The sequence below is a fragment of the Nipponia nippon genome, unplaced genomic scaffold (assembly GCF_047370975.1).
Source record: "Nipponia nippon isolate SJK-2023a ecotype South Korea unplaced genomic scaffold, ASM4737097v1 scaffold_7, whole genome shotgun sequence".
NCBI classification, from domain to species: domain Eukaryota; kingdom Metazoa; phylum Chordata; class Aves; order Pelecaniformes; family Threskiornithidae; genus Nipponia; species Nipponia nippon.
Window position 1 is genome coordinate 35,520,422 of NW_028262391.1, and position 11,472 is coordinate 35,531,893.

At 40.6% G+C, this 11,472-nt stretch overlaps 3 long non-coding RNA genes across 3 annotated transcripts in view; 2 read left to right on the plus strand and 1 right to left on the minus strand.

Annotated features, from left to right (window-relative positions):
• The window catches only part of LOC148051003 (uncharacterized), a 23,898-nt gene extending 20,463 nt beyond the window's left edge, over positions 1 to 3,435 (plus strand). The window contains exon 3 of the long non-coding RNA XR_015700724.1: positions 3,258 to 3,435. This is a non-coding gene — a long non-coding RNA (uncharacterized LOC148051003). The remainder of the gene's footprint in view (positions 1 to 3,257) is intronic.
• Positions 1 to 10,864, minus strand: part of LOC148051004 (uncharacterized) — a 19,649-nt gene extending 8,785 nt beyond the window's left edge. The window contains exon 1 of the long non-coding RNA XR_015700725.1: positions 10,787 to 10,864. This is a non-coding gene — a long non-coding RNA (uncharacterized LOC148051004). The remainder of the gene's footprint in view (positions 1 to 10,786) is intronic.
• Positions 3,513 to 7,451, plus strand: LOC148051005 (uncharacterized). Its single transcript, XR_015700723.1, has 3 exons — positions 3,513 to 3,593; positions 3,900 to 3,978; positions 7,355 to 7,451. It is a non-coding gene; the product is annotated as an uncharacterized LOC148051005 (long non-coding RNA).
• Positions 10,865 to 11,472: the final 608 nt, after the last annotated feature.

The window sequence follows — 11,472 nt, forward strand, 5'->3', positions numbered from 1 at the left end:
AAACTTCTTTTGACATCTAGTTATGTCGAAATGTGACTGATCACCTAGGGGTCCAGGCTCCTGTGAGGGAAAAGTTCACTGACAGACAGCGAACGAAGCTGATCTTAAATGAGAATCAAGAGAAAGCAGCATTCCAGCGTCTGACAGTCTGCAGCTGCTACCTGGGTCTGCCTAACGAAGACGAGCCTGCTCTGCTGAACAGTTATATTAGCATCTGTATGCTTCTGTCTCATTATCACACATCTGCCCACCTTTATTCGAATGAAGCTTCTTCTGATCTGACAGCTCAGGCATTGTCAGTGAATAGATATTATGGGAGCCGGGTACAGCAGCTTAGGGTGTTAGCTTTTATTTTCTAAAGACTGTTGTACAGTTTGACAGTATAATGCCACAGAGGTAAAGAAGATAATTAACATATTGGGCAGTTTCTAAACAAAGATGAGACAGTTATACTGGCAAAAGTGCTGCTGCTGGAGCAGTATTGTTTGCACTCTAGAAACATCAAAGGCTTGCAAGATCTGCCTTTAAAAAAAGGGAGCACAAACAGGTACAGCAATGGTCCCCACACCACAGACAGGAAGTTTTGGGGGGGTTTGGCCCACACCTAATAACTGCAAAACCTTCGGTGCAGTTGAAGACCCTGTCGTACACGTTCAAAAGCTCCACTTCTCAGGCAAAGTGTCTCTCAGCATTTGAGAAGACGTGAAAAGGTGTGTGTGGAGAGGAGCAGGTTGTGCATCTTTTTGCTTTCTTCAATGTTTTTTTTTTTTACCCCACAGCACCAAAGCTAAACGCTTGTGTGAGCTTCACAGAGCTTGTATTTGGATGGAGATTTAAACCTTCTAAGTTGGAGATCACATGTGGGATTTTCTGGAAATGCCAAAAAAACATATGACAGAGGTTTCATCATTTGTCTGCTCAGTAATAAACTAGAAAGGCTTGCTTAAAAAAAAAAACCAAACAAGCAAACAAAGGGGGAAGTAGTATTTTGAGCCCACAATGTAGATGGACTGAGCTTTGATGACTGAGGAAGGGGATGTTCATATTCTCCTCTGCAGCTCTGAGAAAAGAAATACAGTACTGCAGTGGATTACTACACAGTTTGACTTCAGTTTTCACCAGGTGCCACGGTCTGTATGTTTTGGACAGTGATGGACTTGAATGGCAACTTGGCTTCATAAATATTTTGGATATGAAGCACTTTAGAAAAAATATAGCCTTTAAAAGTTAGCATGCTTCTTTACATTGTTGAGAAAAATAGTCAACAGGCCGCACTGCGGCAAAAGCATCCCTGAAATTGTTGTCTGTTTGAGCCTTGGTTTGTGTTTTAAATGGCAGGAATAATAACTTAGAGCCCCCTGCCCACAAGCATTGCTGTAGCCAAAGACCAGATTCTCAGCTGGTTTGAATGAGTTGCTCATTAAGGCCAAAACACTCTTTCCTGTTCCTGTGGCAATATGCAGATTTACCATGCTGAGAATTTAGCCCTGCATTTCTAAGTAGTTATGGACTTTCCTCATTTCATTCATGGCTTTCAGTTCACTGCTTTTTTTTTTTTTCCCCTTTGTTCTTGAGAGCACAGGGTTTCCACGAGTTAATGTTGAAATTACTGCTATTTTGCAACAATGCAATCAAAGTCATTTCAGCATCTGCACTGATAAAGTGAGAATGGCTCATTCAGATTGGCCTCCAAGACCTGGGCTCACCATTGCAAAGTTGGAATACAAAATAAGAGATTCATTTAAGAAAAAAAAAAAAAGATAGAATCCGTTGTCATTCATTCTAAAAAGGCATTACAGACTGCCGACACTGTACAGAAAAATAGGAGATGTTGACCTTTTTATTATAGACTTTTCTGTAGTGTTGCCCTCCTTTCACAGGCGCACCCCCCCCCCCGCAGTCTCGTACACCCGCACGCACCCACACACACACACACGCTCTTCAGCTCTATGTTATCTCAAATAATTACCCTGCGCTTCTGGCTGTCCCTAGTGACTTCTGCTGCTAAAAAAGCTACTCATTGTCGGTGAGTGAAGAGGGATTTCAAACCTGCTTCTTGTGGCCCAGCAACAGCTCTTAATTAACCACTCAGGTATTGAGCCGCCTCCTCGCCCGGCTCCCATCCATATGGCAGGAACATGTCCGCAGTGATAATCACTGAAGGAAATATTGTATCAAAAAAAAGGGCTCACAGAACAGAAAGCTCGTGCAAATTATTTTTAATGATTCTCCTCTTGTGAGCTGGATTATTTGTTATTTCAAGCAGGGCCAGGGAAGGGGGCTGGGGCAGGACATGCCCGTCCTTGACCCGCTCTCTCCTGCTCACCCCTTCGCCCAGCAAGAGCCTGATCCTCAGCCCCGCCACAAAGCAAGCACCCGGGGTACCGGAGGAGGCCCTTCAGGCAGTCTAAAAAGCTTTAGTTCCCTATGATTTTTGATAACCCTTTGTTTCTAGCACGACTCGCTTTTCTACACACTGGATGTGCATGTTTCCTGTGAGCAAGGTACTTGAGAAAAACTTGCAGCCTTGACACAGACCCACACTTCTTCCTTCTCCCTCGGTTTATAGAAAAGAAAACAGTGATTTGAGTTTATAAATCTAATTAAAAATGAAGTTGCATTTACATTTTAAAACCTTGCACGTACCAGCATACTATGTCAAAAGATATTATGTATGATTTTACTTTGTGACAGAAACCATTACATTTAAAAATTCATTACAGCAAGGTTAGTTAGACACATGATGGATGCAGCTTTAATCCTGCCATATATTATTACAGTTAAAATGTAAATGATGAAAAATATTTTGTGCTTATCAGCGTTTATGTGGAAATGTGTTTTACAGTGATATATGGTGTTATATTTCTATTATTATGATGAGAAAGAATGAAATACAAAAAGACTAAGTGTTTATTAAAACATGGTTACTTGTGATAAAATATTCTTGTTGTACATGACTTTAAACATATTTACTGAGGGCATTTGTCCAAAACAACTGTGAAATGTGTTTGCTATGCAAATCATTCTTTGTAATTTTTCCCCCTCTGTTATACTTTTTAATAGCCTAATGTTGAAGCTATGTAAATATATTTTTATTATTTTTTATTTCAGACACGGGGCGGGGCGGGGGGGGACACGGGACTGGATCTGTTTACGCACATGCATGTATTCAAATAGATGGAAGCATACATAAAAAGGTAGACAGAAAATTGATCCTAGCAAAAATCCTTTTCCCTTTCTATCTCCTCTCATTCCAGCCTTTCAAAGCCAACCTTGACCACAGGGAGCTGAGCCCTTCACCAGCACAGCCTTTCAGCATGTGCTGATCTGCAAGCATACGCATGGTCCTGTTGACGCTGCAGTGATTTAACACCTTGCACAACTGAACCTTTAACTGAGGCTTGGTTTACATCCTCCTCCCTCACATATGGGTAGCGCATCATTGCATGGGAGATTCATCCCCTGGGCAAGGAACTGAATTTTTCTTCTTTCCCCAAGGAAAGCGAGTTTTTGATTGTGCTTGCACTTTAGAAGAGCCCTGCCAAGGAAATCTGTACAGCATCCTCCTAATTTGAAGAGTAACAAGTTTTTAGGTCAGTATTGCATGTTGAAAATCCCTAGGCTAAGTAAGTTTTTTTAAGAATCTATACTTTAACAGTGACCCTTCAAGAAGGGTTTCTGGCACTAAGGACCTAGTCTCCACAGGCGAAATCCAGTGTAATCTCAAGCAGAACAATACAAAGGCGTAAAAGCCATTAAGTGACTTGCCCAGAGTCCCACAGGAAGTCTGTGGCTGAAAAGAAAATAAAAACTTGAAGGTCCTGAAACTTAGGAATTTAATCATTCTATATATGTGTTCCCACATGTGCTCCATCCACTGAGTTTTCCGTGTGTTTCAGGTTTGCTCTCCTGATCCTTCCACTGGCACTGGCTGACCACTGCGTTATTCTAGTATTAAGTAACTTGATGACCCAGAAGGTATTGCCTTACACCCCATGTTACCCTGACTTGCTGTTGCTTCCACTGTATTCCCAATATGTATTTTCTGGATGTATCTACTACAAGTTTATACTGTTTGTTTTGTTGCTTTTTATGCAGCTTATATTTATGAAAACAGTAGAGTTAAACAAATTATACGTTTTCCATTTTATTCCTGTGGCTCCTCCAGTTTACATTGCTCTCTCTTCAAAAAAATTAAATTGGTTTGAGTTTGGCATGATGCAGTAATCAGGCTGAGATTGCTACTTGTTACGTGAAGCTGAGCCCATCTTTAGCAAGTCAAATGCACTTACTAAAAAAAAAAACCAAACCAACAACTAAGTGCCTCAAAATATTTGTTTGTGATCAAGAGCATACATGCCCTTCAGTCCCTAATGCCTTTCTTTTGATATGAACAGAAGCAGGAGACCTGGTGCTTGTAGTTCACTAAAGTGGCTATTTCCTTATAACCTTCCTCTTGTAACAATGTTTATTCAGTTATCAGGGAAGAAATATCATTTGTCCATGCAGCTACAATTACCCAATTTGTTGTATAAATTATTACTTTTCTTTTTTCTCATCTCATGTTGATGACAGAATCATTTAATAGACTTTCAGTTGCTCAAGCTTGAAAATTGGTTCCACATTCTCCCTTTTTTAGTTTTCCTCCCTAGGGTGAGCGCAACGTGGTCTAAATACCATTTCCATCCCCCCCTCCCCTTTTTTTTTTTTAAACATCTGCTTGTATGAGGATGTTGTTGTGTACATTAGCTCTGTACAGTTTAGCACCCTTTAGGACTACCTTTGGCTCTCAGCTTCCTCGTTCCCGGGGCCAATCATAATATATCAGGAACTGTAGATATTTCCTATCTCAGCACTCTCCATAACTCTTTTGCTCAGCTGTCTGAAGCTGTTTTCTTTAGGAAGTCCAAAGTGAGGGAGGCTGGTTGACCTGGCATCAGTCCTATTTATAAGAATAAAACCTCTTCCCCATACACCTTTGGAGCTTTGTCATGTAGGGGTCACATCCGTTTAAATTAATAGCTATAGCGCCCATGACGGAACATGGCCACCTAACCTTTATTGTCCTGTCTACCCTTTTGTTTGAAGTTATCCAACCTACTCAGCTGATTTTCTTCAAAGCTAAGGTTACAGGATTTGCAACTGTGTCTTTGCCACATAATTAATTAGGAAGGAAAAAACAGCTATTGTCACATGTACTGGAATTTTTTGCAATATGTTTGTTTATTTGTTTATTTAAAATAAGCATTCGCTTTTAAATTTTTCCTGTTGCTGCTGAAATAAATGCCAGTCAGGCTTGTTTGCTTAGTATAGGAGTTACTGTGGCTGTAGGAAGAAATGATGTATGGAGCAGCCACCTCATTTCCAGCCTGTGATCTAAGGGTTTTTCTTAGAAGTAATGCCATTTCTGCTTCTGTGGCACTAGAGATGTCACAAAGTTATGATCTTCCCATTTGTGAGTCAACTTCGTTGCCTATGAAATCTATTTATTTGGGTTTTAAGTCTAAGAATATTTGCTGAAAGCAGGATTATCACTTTGTACACCACCAACAGCTGTTGAAAAGCAGGGCATAAAAGTTTGTTTATGTCTTTAATAACCCACTTAATGACGGAGCAAGCACATTATTCATAATAAAATAGCCTGGCATAATCTTACTCCAGTGCGTGGTGTCAGGGAATTAAGAAACATCTGCTATGCCATAAAATAACATTGTATATACTATGTACATTAAAAACATGTGTATACACATATGTATATTATATACTTTATTTAAAAATGCCTCCGTGGAATTCTGCTCTAATTACATTTAGAAAACAGTGAAATGGTTAAATGATGGTATTTTTACTTCTGAATCGGAGTTTTCTGTAACATTTGTGGTTATGGCTAGTTATAATGGCAAGGGACAGAATACAATATCAGAGTACATTTAAAGACATAAAGGCAAAGTTTTGAGTCTTGAAATTGGGGTTCAAAAATCTATTTTTAGCCTCCAAATAAGTGACCTAATTTTCTGAAGCACAAAGCATTTGTGGGTTCTGGATTTGATGAGAGTGTTGGTTGCTCAGCAACTCAAAAATCAGGCCAGTATTTTGGTGCCTAAATGCAGATTTTTTTATTTACAACTAAGGCATCTGAATTTGCAACTTTTATCCATACAAATTTCTCCTGCACTCAGAATGGGGACCCCACTGTGCTGCTGCTGTACACATGCAGAGAGCCACTGCCTCTGCTTTGGAGAACTTAGAGTCAAAAAGACCAAATACTCCTTACCCTCACTCTGCAGTTGGGATACTGGAGTCAGCAGGGGTAACATGCTTCACCCTGGAAGTGGCTGAGCATTGTGGCTCCCAACCAGCAAAGCATGTAAACATGTCTTTAAATTTAAGCGTGTGAGATGTAAGTGGAACTACTTGCATCTTAAAATTAAATACATGTTTCACTAGATCAGGCCAGATGGTTTTACATGCTCAAAAGTGACATTTACAAGGTCACATAGGAAGTGTTTGACAGAGCCAGGAACTGAAACCAGATCTCCCAAGTGCCAACCCAGTGCCTTAATTTTGCTCCCATCCTTTTTTTTTTTTTTTGATGGCATGTTCTCTTCAATGCAAACAAAAAAGGAAAAAATTAATCCAGTAAGGAGACAATTAAGTTGTTTTGGTTTTTATTTAGAAGGGCTGGGAACACAAGTGCCACTGTTCAAAAGATTAGCGCTTTCATATTTTCCAGAAAGGCATGTATTTTTATAGGTTTTTTTTTTATTTTGTTTCTTCTATCTTACAAGAATGTAAGAAATCTGTTTTCATTTTGTAGGTGGCCCACCAAATAAAAAAGTTATAAGTTAATAAAATTTCTATGCAGATTTATGTGAACTGGATGAACTCTCCCAGTATCTGAATGTTAATCTGCTGGAAAATAGCTGCTGTGGTACTGGAATAGCTCAACATCATACAGCAGGGTACGCTAACAGTAGTTCTCTCATTGACATTTTCCCCACAAGTGCCAAAGTAAACATCAGAAACTACTATGGGGGAAAAAACCCAATGAACTACTGGAAAGGCAACTGTGATATATTTAAGGCAGTTTCTTCAGATTCACCTAAATCTCAGCTTTCACTAACATATACATTTTCCTTGGTAGCCCTATCCTTGCAAATTATCTTGGATTTATTTGATTTAGTCTTACTTCGCTAGCTCTATTCTTGTCATATACCTATGCTCTTTGCAATCTCCCATTCTGCCTCAGGTTTTAATGTCTCTTTAGCCTTCCTGTCCTTCTCTAACTCAAATCCAGACCTCAGCACTGTGAGAAAGTACTCTAGGTCAATTTTTTTTTCTTATTAACATTCATTAGGCCAAGGTCCTACCATGTGTATGAAAAGGGAGGAAGCAGCAGCCTCACCTTCTCATAGGACCCTCCTACTACACCAGCAAACTGCAAAAGAGGTAAGATATGAGCATGGGGGTGTAGGTGTTATGTAGTGACCTCCCATTTTGGCTAGCTAGCCTCTGTATTTCAGTATCTATTGTGTTTAACAGACTTCTACACATAGAGTTCGCATATCTGTGACCAGTTTACAAAAACTCTTAAAAATTAGTATAATTTAAATAAGATCAATTTAAATGAATGCACCTACTCATCTGTGGAGTCTGAGAAGCAGGCTCCATTTGTTCTTCCTGAGGGTATTTAAAGCATCATCACTTCAAGCTGTCCAGCTCCACCAGACCTGCATGGGGGCCTGTGGCCAAGGCACTGCAGCTCATGAGCTGGCAGGAGAGGACGTAGCCTGCAAGGGCACCCGGCACAGGGCTGCCTTGACAGCCAGGATGGGGATTTATGGGTTGCAGACAGTAACTGCTGACATTGGGCAAGCCACAGATGCTGAGGTACTGGTGGGTCAGACTCCCACAGCTGCCTGATTCCCAGGCATGGGTCAGCCCATGCAGCCTGTGAATGCTTTGGGGTGGGAGAGTTTTTAGTTAAAGCAGTGCAATATGGTATCCATCAAATGCATGCCTCTCCATCTTGCTGTATGTTTGTACCATGCTTGGCACAAGTAGGCCGTGAAGGGCTCAGAGTTACCCAACACAGATAAGTCCATCACACAGCTCATCTCAACATTTGAGAAAATCGTATTTTGCTAGAAAATAATGTTTGTGTGCTTTAGAGCTTAAAGTTCTAATAGAGATTTAGTCTTGATGTAGAACTATTTCTTGACTATTTTGTATTAAACTGAAAGAAATGAAAGCTTAGAATGTTCCAAAGAAAGTGTCCTATAACTTGTTGGACTGGTTTCTCCTGCAGTAAAGGCTGACTGGCTCATTATGAACTTTAAGGATCCCTGCGGAAGGATCTCATGCTAAGCAGTGTAATACAGTTCACTGTCAAGGTACACGCAACATCAACGTCTCACTCAGGACAAATACACATCTTCCCTTGTCAGAAGAGCAGGCACAGAATCTGTTAACACGGTATGTATCCATGCTTTTCTGGTTTTCTCATTGCTTTTTTTTTTATCAAAACCTGAGCCTACTCTGTACATGAGAACAGCTGTACAAGGATCAGGGCAAACGTCCTGTCAAGGGAAGGCGTTGTTCCTTCTCCACCAGTAGCAGACACTTAGGAAAGAGACCAGAAAAGGCTATCTAGATGCTACTGCTTCCATAGCACAGCTTCCCACCTTTCTCCATCCAGCAGCTCCGATTAGCTGAGCCAGAGCTGGCATCTTGATTGCTTTTTATAAACATCAATAGATTTTTCCCCACCTCCCCATCCATTACTTTGCACAATCACTTTTTAAGGCCATGTACACTTTCGGTATCCACAACATCCCGGGGCGCTGAATTCCACAGTTTCACTATGTGTTGTGTGAACATGCACCGAGTTCTTAAATGCTTGTTCCAAATAATTTTTTCCATGACACTGTTGATCTTATATACCTTTGTTGTACCCACTTTTCATCCTCTGCACTTTCTTCAGGCTGTGGAATCATCCTGTATTTAGGTACTCCTCAGAAGAAATCCCATATCTTTAAAATGTACCAAATCTCAATTGGTAAATTGAAAAATAGTATTTTCTTTGGGGATAAAATGGGCACACACTACTACCTTTAACGATACACAGTACCAGCTCAAGAAATACCAGTAAAAGTAGAAATATAAACAGCGGATTAAACTCCAGTTTCCTTCAAAAGGTAAGGAATACGGAGCTGAGATGAAGGCATTGGTCTCTCCCTGGATTCCCCATATAGCTGCAGAAACCCAGAATAGGGCCACAGGAGGGTTCTCTTCCTGTGTGTTCCCCTGTGTCTGGTAGATTGGGTTGAAGGCACTTTAACTATTGTGTGCGGAAATTCTTGGGCATAAAATCAAGATCTAAATCTGTCAGACAAGAGATTGAATTGCAAGCTTTAAAAATATTAATACACTTAATTTTATGTGCTTCTAGCCAGCTCTTTTATTTGGGAGCTTCTTGGTTCCTGCATACTGGCACTTACTGGAACAGCTGGAAAGCTAGTACCAGTGTAAGCACCTATCGCAGCTTATTACAGAGGGTAAACAGCCAATGTTATTAGTAGATGAGCAGGAAAGGTAGATCAATATAAAGAAATACTGCTCTCATTCACTATTCCCTTTGTCACTGCCAGGCCTCAGAATTTTTCAGTTCATTGATGTCAGTAAGGATTTACTTCCCTGCCCAAGGAGCTGGGGCCAGATTATTCCCAGGCTGCAGCAGATACTGATCAGCATGTAAGCTGACTTGGGCAGCTACGTAAGAAAATAAAATTTAAGATCACAGCAACTTAAATACTGCTCAAGTTTATAATGTCCACACTGGTATTAGGCAACTTGGCAAAAAAAGCGCCAACACACGTCTCCTTTCACTGCAATGCTTAGTGAATACATCAGGTTGGTTAGACAGAGGAGGTATAACGTTTTCATTAGCTGAATGAACACCTAGCTCAGGCCAAGTCTGTTAAGACTTCTGGAAACATTTTATTCACAGGGGGCAGCTCAGGGGTTAAACTCTGTTTAACATATTCACTTCCCCACCAACATGCCATTATTTCATTTGCAGAGCAGCTTCCGCACTAGCAGCACATAGAGCCTATCCTTGCATACCCTAATGGTCTGATGCCTTCAGCAAGCTGTGGCTTACACCACACATACCTTCTCATCACTGTTATCACTAATGGTTTCCTCAATGGAAATAATCATTCACATTATAACTGTTGCCAAAACCCTCTGGCACCAGAAGTGCTATTGGAATGAAAGCCTGAAGGCATGCGAGAGCCTGAACAGCTGTAGCAGCAACACAGCCGGTCAGCGAGCTGGGTTTGAAGTGTGTGAGGGAGAAAAGACACACACCTTTCCTAGAGAAAAATTACACTTTGCTTTATGTGCACACATAGAATCACATTTTGTGTTTAATATCAACCAGAAGTAGGTGTCTAGATCTGCCTGGGCCTTGCAGACACAGTCAGCTATGTGTCAACATACTCTTTTTTATATGCATTTATACACAGGGATAATACTATCTCTGTGCACGTATGCTAATCTTTGCTCAGTGTTTGTACACTTTGAGGACCTCACTCCTTGAACACAGGTTGGGAGTTACCCACAGTTAAAATTATAAGCAGAGACAGTTAAATGATAAAGATTTTCTTCTCATAGGTGATGTGATATCACCTACCCAGCCATAGAATAAGACACAGCAACTTAGTCTGAGTTTTAAACAAAGTCACAGTGCAACAACGTAATATATTCATATAGTCATTTCACTTACCTTGCATCCACCTTCTCCAGGAGACCAGGCAGAAAAGCATTTCTAAAGGTCCTAGCAGCCAGCATGTGAAGACTTCTCATTGTGGGGGTTGCAGCTTTATTTATGTGGGCTCATGTGAATATAATCACCAGGATGGTGATTAACTGATGCGCACCTGTTGGTGATGCAGGCCTGCCTTTCTGCCTCCTCTCCCCACCTGGGCAGCACTGTCTGGGACGAGCACAATAGAAGAAACAAAGATTTTATTTATGTCCAGGATTTCAAAATGAACCCTGAATGTTTTCCTTTCTGTGCTTATGGTTTCATGTCCATGTACCCACAAATAATCCATCATGCAGTCCCATCACTGCATTTGCCTGCGTACATGGAGCCCGCAAAGGTTTTGAATGAGTTCAAATACTTCTTTGCAAAAATGTCATTTTTCATACATTCTAATTTTAAAGATGGCTGTAAATGTTCTAAGCCCCTTTGTGGGTTTAAACATTTTCAGTGAGTTAAAACAAACTGCATCTGTTAATTTGTACAGTTAAATCTTGTAACTTGATTACCTGACAAAGTATCAGCAGCATGAGGTCCTTCATGGGTCACAGCTGAGCTGGATTTTACACCTAAGAATTTCCCCATTTTTGACCAGGAGAGAATTATTCTTCTGGGCAACACCCATCAACTCAAGTCTGGAAAAAAGA